The sequence below is a fragment of the Chinchilla lanigera genome, unplaced genomic scaffold, assembly GCF_000276665.1.
Source record: "Chinchilla lanigera isolate Chin_1 unplaced genomic scaffold, ChiLan1.0 scaffold00076, whole genome shotgun sequence".
Classification (NCBI taxonomy): domain Eukaryota; kingdom Metazoa; phylum Chordata; class Mammalia; order Rodentia; family Chinchillidae; genus Chinchilla; species Chinchilla lanigera.
Window position 1 is genome coordinate 6037331 of NW_004955477.1, and position 8446 is coordinate 6045776.

Consider the following 8446-nt stretch of genomic DNA (forward strand, 5'->3'; position numbering starts at 1 on the left):
AGCGTAAGAAAATATCAGGAATTTTGTCAGAGATTCTAAAAATAAGTGTATGGTAGTAAGCAAGCAAGCAGTTCTGTGACAGCTCCTTCCTAGACCCCATCCTAAAACTTCTTTCTTTGTGTCCTGTAGTCACATTGGCCTGTACTACTCCTTGATGAATAGGCTCTCTTGTCAATTATTTAGCACCTCCTGTGGGCCAGGCATTTGTTGGATACTAAGGATAAGATAAATAGACAAATAAAAACTATCTCTAACAGTAAGAGAATCACAGTCTGCTTGTCTCCAACCGTTCTGACACAGTACTGTGACCATCCCTTCTCCACAGGGAATCTACACTTGTCAGGAGCTGGGGAAGGAGAAAGTGTCAGGAAACTTTCCTGAAGTTGGTCATACTCAGTGTTTGGACTCTGAAGAGTAGATTTTTAAAGGCTGCAGGCTCTGACGAGAGAGAAAGGCATTTGAGGCAGAGAGAAATGGTGAGCCAGGTCCCAGATCCGGGAGAGAACATAGAGTGCTCAGAGAACAGTGTGTGGATCAGACACTGTGGGAGCAGGAAAGTGAGGGGGACGCGTGAAGAGGTCAACAGGGCCAACTTGAAGGCTGGGCTGTTTGACCTGCCACACTACATGGTCAGACGTGAAAGGATGAGTCCTGGGTGGCAGAAGGACCTTCTTGAAGAGGTAAAATCTGCTGTTGAGGCTGACTAAGTCTAAAGCCAAGACCTCACCTATCTCCTTAAATGAGACTGTGAGGTCTGAATCTTTACTGGCTGTGCCTGGCCCCGAGAATCCCAGCTACAGCCCCATTGTGCCTTCAACAAGCTGCTGGAACCTTGAGCATGTCATTTCTGGGATTTAAGGGGCTGGGTTCTCTACCTTCTAAAATTCCTTTCAGAACTGTGATTCCTTGATTCCCCATGGTTTTATAACATGACAAAATGGAAAGGTCGAGAACAGAATGATAGCAGATGCATTATGTTTCTGTGAACGTTTTATCCCATGGCAGAAGCTTCTGTGTACAATGGAATCCACCAAGGATCTTCAAATCTAGCTATCTTCCCAACCAAGACAAGCTCTACTTGATTATAGCACCTTAGCCTCATTCAATTTCTAATTAATTTGTCATGCAATAGAGTTGAGAGTACATATAAATGGGAGATCTGAAGTAAAGTGAGTATGGTACATGCTAAGTGGGGTTTGCCTTTAGGAACTACTTTCATCTATATAATTTAATCTAATTTTTTCTTAGTTGGGAAGGCACGTTCTTCAAATAGAATGCCATTCACACTGTGTGAAGGCTGACAGACTCACTATAGAGGTGTCCACCTCACCTCTTTGACATCTCCCTGGATGAGCCTGGGACTGCATTTTAGCTGACTGGGGCTGGATGCGCTGGAAGCCCTGTCCTGCTTACAATGTCCAGGGTGGGCTTCCCAGACCACACTTGGGGAGGAGGTCCAGAAGATTCTGGTCCTCTCCTGTCACTATCTTGCTAAGATCTTTTTGACTTCCTATTTCAATGGCCACAAATGTGGCCATTTGTGTGTGGACCATTCCTTCAGTAACTACGGTTGTAAGACCATGTTTGCGTTTTGATGACTATTGATACAGTCAATGGAGCAATGTCCTAGGTACATGGCAAGTTGAGGAGAGGGAAGCCAACATCCCTGCAGGGCGCAGTGGAGCTACTGCAGGGGCTTTCATCATCCATTCTATCTTTCCAGAGCAGTACACTTAGTGAGGTGTGGCTTGCAGTTGGGAAAGAGCCAGAGTGGGGTGGCTCAGCCTAAAATGGCACCCAGTCCTGCCAAGCTGTGATAGGAGTCTGCATCCTGCTGAGGCCCAGAGGAGTTTTTTTCTTTGTTCTGTGACTGGGTATCTCTCCTGGTTTAAGGGACCACTTTTGCATAGATTATGTCCCCTGATTGGTCTTGCCATGTTTATCATGTGACTACACACTGTTAATAGGTGCTGTACCCCAACTGTGTGCCCTCCGTGGACCTGGGAGCCTCACAGTGCTTCTGAGATGATGTGCTTCTGCACACAAGGGACTCCCAAAGACAGGTCTTCTGGGAGCTGAGGGATGAGGAGGGCCATGGGAAAATCTGAACTATAGCAGCTAAGAATTTACTCATCCAACAAAGTTTTGCATCACAGATGTGGACAAACAAGGAACTTACCTGGGTCACTGCACAGAAGGGACATGGTGCAGGTAATTTCCCACAGTATTCAGATTCCTGAGAGTAGAAATAAGATGGCCTTTGCCCATCTTAGTGTGAGACACTTGGAAGTATAAACTCGGTCCCTGACTTGACTTCTGCTTCCCTGTGTTTGTTGATCAGATCTACCTGCACATCCTCACCAGCTCCTCCTTTCCAACTACCACTTCTGTCTCTGCTTTCCAAAGCAAGGTAGCCAGAGACCTAGTCACCCAATGTGCAGCCCTGCAGGGAAGTGGAGAAGCTGCTTACTTTGAAACTGGCTAGATTTCCAACAGGACAAATTTAAGTTTCACTGTGTGGAGCTTCTGCACCTGTGGACACTTGTCCTTCCAATGCAGCCTATTCGTCATTTCTGTGGCACAGATTTTTTTTTAGACGGAATTATATTTCTCATCCTCAGGGCATGTGTGCTCACTACAGAATGTTTAGAGATGAAGCAAAATACACATTAAAGGACTCACTCTTGTATTTTTCTTTCCATGTCTTGATCCATCTAATTCTGTATCTTTCTCATCAACATATTTGAGGGCATCTCCTATATACTATCTAATATTGTCCTTAAATGTCCCTGTCCCCTTGCCCATTCTGTGCTACCAGTCAGGATCCTTGCCCCACCCCGTGCCTCTTAATGTTGCTCCAAAGTACATTCTGCTTGGCCCATGTGCTCGTGGCCCTTCTTCCCCTATTATTTCAGCACTGAAGGATGCCCCTCTGAGCATCTGTAGTCCTGTTAGTGTCCCTCCTTTGGATACTAATCACAAGTGGCTTGTAGTGTTTTCAATTCTGCCCAAATCTCTGGGTTCTTTGGGGTCAGGAATCCAAGCTCCTATTTCTCTGCATGTTCAGTAGCATCTGACGTTGGACTTGAAAGGGGGTCCTCAGCTAGGTATGTATACAAGGCTGTTAGGGAAAATCTACTTATAAGAACACTCTTTTTCATTAATACTGACCATCTCGGTTGTTGCTGTCTTTTATGCTCCCCTGGTAAAAGTTAATGTGCCTCATGATTTTTATTTCTGGGAAAGCTGATCACAGACTTTGTTAAACCCCATGCCATCCACACCATGTTGCAGGGATCCTGGAAACAAACACTTCCAAATTATTGCTGCTTGGAGCCGTTATTCTTAATGTGTATGCACTAGTGCTTATGACCTGAGGGGTTTCTCCAGCAATCAGCCCTGGTCTTTTGGACTCTTCTTGCCAGATGTGTGAAGAAGGGCTGGAAGCATTACGTGACGAGTTCCGGAGGTTTGCGACCTTTTGTGGGATAACCACTTTTAAAGACCGTCCTGCAACTGTAGAAAAAAGTGACAAAGAAAATGTGGCTATCAGCAGCCTTTCAGAGATCAGTGCTCCCTACTGCAGCAGGGCAGACCTACGCCCTTATTTTTAATGATCTGACCCAATGGAAATCTCCTGGTTACAAAGACACTGCCTTAGAATTTTAAAAAACCTAATAAATAATTTGTTATAACCGCAGGGCACCACGTTGCCATGTTACTTATTATGGAACTAGGATAATATTTAAATTGCTTATTTACAGCATTAAAATAAATAGTGGTTTGGGCATTTTTAACTTTTCTTTTCTTTTTTTCTTTTTTTTTGCAGAGCAGAGGAAGTGGGTTGTCGCTCACCTCCCCTCCCCTCGGCCCTGGTTTCCCATCTTCAGCATCCCCTTCCTTCCTGCTGGGTCTGGGTTCTTTGCCCAGCTGCAATTACTCCATTATGCTATTAAAGTTCAGAATGTGCAACATGCCCGACCCCTGAAGGCATTTGCCAGTCATTTTTTTTTATCTTGTCTAATACCTGTGGCTCCCTGTCTGTGTTAACATTTGACTGCGAGCAGTCTATAGGATCTGCAGGTTAGCTGTCCCTTGAAGGCCACTGGCCTCAGCACCTCTTATGGCCACTCATCTGGCCCCTCTCAGATCTCCAAGTGGGGTGCCAGGCAACATAGTGAATGAAATATCAAGCACATCAGATCAAATGGCAGCCTGGCCCCCCAGGTAAGGAGCAGGCTGGGGTGGACTGCTTCCAGCAGGCTGCTGTCCTTCCCTGTCTCTCATAGGGCTCGGACCCTTGTTCTATCAAGTGCCCCTCGCTAAAGCCCCACTAATTGGGTAGGATTGCTGCCGTCTGATGAGTCATAATTAGGACGAGGCGGCTCCAGTAGGAGCCCTCTTATCGGGCGAAGGGTCAGGGACTAATGACTAGCAGAAGGTAACGGTTTTGTTGATGCCTGTAGTCTCTGTTGGAAAAAAAAAATCCAGTCCTGCCGCATTTCTTCCGGCGGCAGGCACTGAATCTTTCCCCTCATTTGATTCAGTGACCTCTCAAGTGCATCATCGCCCCGAGGGCTCGGGCCGTCCAGCAACTGTTAAGCCCCTTGGGTTGATAATCTTCTCCCACATTTGCCCTTAACACCAGACGCACCACCATTAGCCGCAGCTGCACTGGTGCTCATTAGAGGCGATCGATAGGGAGCAAGATAAAGAATGCCGCTGCCCTCCGCGGCTGGGTTACTGCAGATTTACAGGCGTTCCCACGCAATGCCTTCCTGTCAGCTACGCAAAACAGGGGCTTCTGAAAAAAAAAAAAAAAAACGAGAAAGCGTGGGGGAAAGTACATATTTACCTTCTTGGTCTCAGGATGTTACTGACTGGCTATAGGAAATTTTACTTTAACTGTGATGTGAAAATAGCACAGCTTTGCCTCGCCTTGCTGCTTGAGTCAGAAAGCCAAAATAAAAATGTTTTCTAATAAAAGCATGACCGGCTCTCCCTCCAGAGACCTGGAAAACTCTGTGGTTAGGGCAGGAGGTAGGCTGATGCACAGCTCTTTTCACAACAGTGACCTGGGAAAGCCTGTGGTGGTCTTTGGAGTCTTGCTTCTGGCCAGAAGGTGCTGCCAGTGAGCTGCTAAGTCATGCTAACTCTTCCTGTTGAGGTTAGGGAACTTGGCCCCAGCCGGAACTGGAAGCAGGAAGCGCCTTGGGACAAAGGCTGGAATCTGCTCTTCTCAGACTTCCATAGGTCAAGTAGCGTTTCACAAGAGCTGAGCCTACTAGCACCCTGAACCATGCTTCCTTGCGTGCGTTGGGTAGGATCAGGACCCTTCCCGGGCCAAGGAGCAGCAGTGGCCTCAAGGGTGGGGGGAATACCCTGCCCCTCCCCCTGACCTGGGTCCTTGTTCTCTGCTTGGTTGGGACTCTGGTGACTTTGGCCTCGTGGCTGCCATCTTTGCTCATCCTTAACCCTCAGGTTTCCTTGAAAAAATTGCAAAAGTGTAAAAAATAGGGAAGACCTAAAGTTGGAACTGGAGGTATTCTTTCTAGCTGGGTCTACCAGCACTCCATGTGATTGAGGTAGGAGTATTGCAAGTTTGAACCCAACCTGGGCGACTTACTGACATAGTGACACTCTAACTCAACTGAAAACTACTAGGAAAGACCCAGCAAGCAGATTCACCCTACTGCTCCCGAGCTCTGAGGGCCTGGGCTGGGGAGAAAGTGTTTATCTAGACCCCCTCAGCAGTTACACCAGGTGGAGAACAGGAAGCCTGCCACTGAAGTGTGGGGTTCCCAAACCTACTGGGAGAGACACTTTCCATACAGAGGAGGGATGCCAAGTCGGCTTCAGCTGCACTGCTGGGTAACTCATCTGACCAAGTGCATTCAGAAATGCCCTTTTTTTTTCCTTTGAATCCTTTATTTTGGGCCTGAAACATTTGTCTAGTGACAAACCCAAGATAATTTAACAGTGAGCAAAAATAAACCTTCTCTCCAAGGGTAAGCAAAGGTGCTGATTTAAGGTACAAGTTCTGAGAACTCAGGGCAGCTCTCATCTGTGAAATGAAAGAACAGTAAGGAATAGAGAAGTCTAAGAAGTTTCTAGTTTTTGTTTGTAACAAGAATGAGGAAGCTCTTGCATGTATGAAATCAGAACAGACATTTTTTGAATGCTGATAAAACAAGAGCTTCAATGGCTATATATAAACAAACAATTTAAAACTGCACTGTGGACAAATGATTATAGGAAGATAAACTGGAGAAGTTAGAGAAACTCAGAGAAAAAGGGATAAAGTAAAGTGATAAAGGCAAAAGTAGGAGACATGGAACACAAGAGATCCAATGTATATATAATGAGTATATGAATTCATGAAGCAGGGCAGAGTGCAGAGAAGAACCAAGGTCATCAATGAGAAATCAGAAGGCGTCTGGGAGTATGAGACACAATTAATGGAACTTAAATTTCAGATATAAAAGGAGATCCAAGCCATACATCTCTTCATGAGGGGGATACGTTCTAAAAGATGCATTTTTAGATGATTTCATCATGGTGTACTTACACAAACTAAGATGGCAACAGTATCACTAGGCAATAAAATGTTGTGGGTCCACCTGAAACATTGTAAGATGTGTGACTATATATATATCCAGGTGGAGGAAAACTCATCTACAAAGAAAAATCAAACTGCAGCGAGTTTTTTTTTATGTACAAAAGTCTAAATCTATTTTATTGGAACACACAATTCATATTTAGTTCCTCAGCAGATTTGCATTTTTGTTGTTGTTATTTACCTGAACAATTTACCTGGGGAGAAGCATTTAGTTCTTCCATTTCTCATGATAAATTTTACTTTCAGACAAATTGGAGAGCAGATGGACTTTTCTGCAATAATAAAGACAAAATAACAAAGGGTCAGTTTTGCAATTTTTATGGAAAGGTATTTTGACTCAAATATTCTCTTTCCAGAGAATATACATTATTAGTTAGTGTCCATTTAGTCTGCAAACTCCGTAATGTGAAGTCTAGACAAATTTGTGTTATATCAGTTATTCTATGTCCCCTGGACCTAGCAAGGGGCCAGACACATGGTAAATATGCAGTGCACATGTATTACTTTGAATTGGTTACAGCAGGAACTTTCTCAGATTTTTAAAAAAACCTGAAAAATATACTACTCTTGCCCTTCCCGAGAAATGAATTGAAGACACACTGTAGCCTGTTGCAATACGAAGGGAAAATCACAGTAAAAAAAAAAAAGCACCAGTTAGCAAAACATGTAGAGTGTAGATAACCTGGTTATATGAGTAAAAAGTAACCCCAGTACAAAACATAACTATTGAAAGCAAAAATGTGTAATTTAAGAAAATTGTTTAATACTAATTATCTGGTTAGCTGTTTGATAATAAAAGCAAACATTGGCAAATGATACAAGAAGGCAAGAAGTAAATGTGTGTTAAAATTAAATTTGAATTTTATTTGGGAAGAGACATTGAATGAGAGTAGTTTTTAGAAGACCTCTCTGTCCTTGGGAAGATGTAGTTCAAGCTGGCCCTTCCTTCTGTGCAGTCCTATTTGTGGAAAATGTAAACCAAATGTCATTTTCCACACTAAAGATTAAACCCAGGCCTTGGCACTGAGCTCCATCCCCAGCACTTTTTTGTTTTTATTTTGAGATGAGAGTCTTGCTAAGTCAGTAAGTGCCCAGGCTGGGTTCAAACTTGCAGTCCTGCTGCCTCAGTCTCTCAGAGTGCTGGGATTATAGGTAGGCCCAGCTAGAAAGAATGTTCCCAGTTCCAGAATAGGTCTTCCCTACTATCAAATTTTTGCAATTTTTGAATATCTCTGTGTTAATTAACTAGAAAAAAAAATACAAGATTTTGAAAAAAAAAAAAAAAAGGAATATAAAAACCATTCTTGAAGTAAAAGCAAGATTTCCTTTTTTGTGAATTATTAAAGAAAAAAAATCTAAGAAAAATATCTTTTGGCAAAAGAGAAGCAGCAAAGAAACATTTTAAAAATGAGGCACAGTGGGAATAAGTCCAGAGTACATGTGAAAAGATCAAACTACTTACATGACGAACTTCCACCCTTGATTAAAGGGCAGGGTCAAACTGAAATCTATTGGTGAGAGATATATCTAAGATAAGAAGATATGGAAAGGTTGACATATTATGGGCTGAACAGAAGAATATTAGACAAAAATTGAAAAGTGGAAGCAATCTTCGTATCAACTAGACTTTGAGCAGCTTCAAGAGATTCATTTTTGGTATTTACAGAAAGTAAAATTCACCACAAATGTACATGAATAGTGAGCCCTCTATATAAACTATAATTATAAGAATATTTAAGGTAACATAAAAATACAAGAAGAAATTGACAAAATCATGATTAACATATGAGTGACTTTAATATGCATAGAAATATAGAACAAGTTGAC

General features: G+C 43.1%; 1 long non-coding RNA gene across 1 annotated transcript; it reads left to right on the forward strand.

The window, feature by feature from the left end:
- Positions 1 to 910: 910 nt before the first annotated feature.
- On the forward strand, positions 911 to 3981 carry LOC106146400. Its single transcript, XR_001230821.1, has 2 exons — positions 911 to 1169; positions 3830 to 3981. It is a non-coding gene; the product is annotated as an uncharacterized LOC106146400 (long non-coding RNA).
- The last annotated feature ends 4465 nt before the right edge of the window (positions 3982 to 8446 follow it).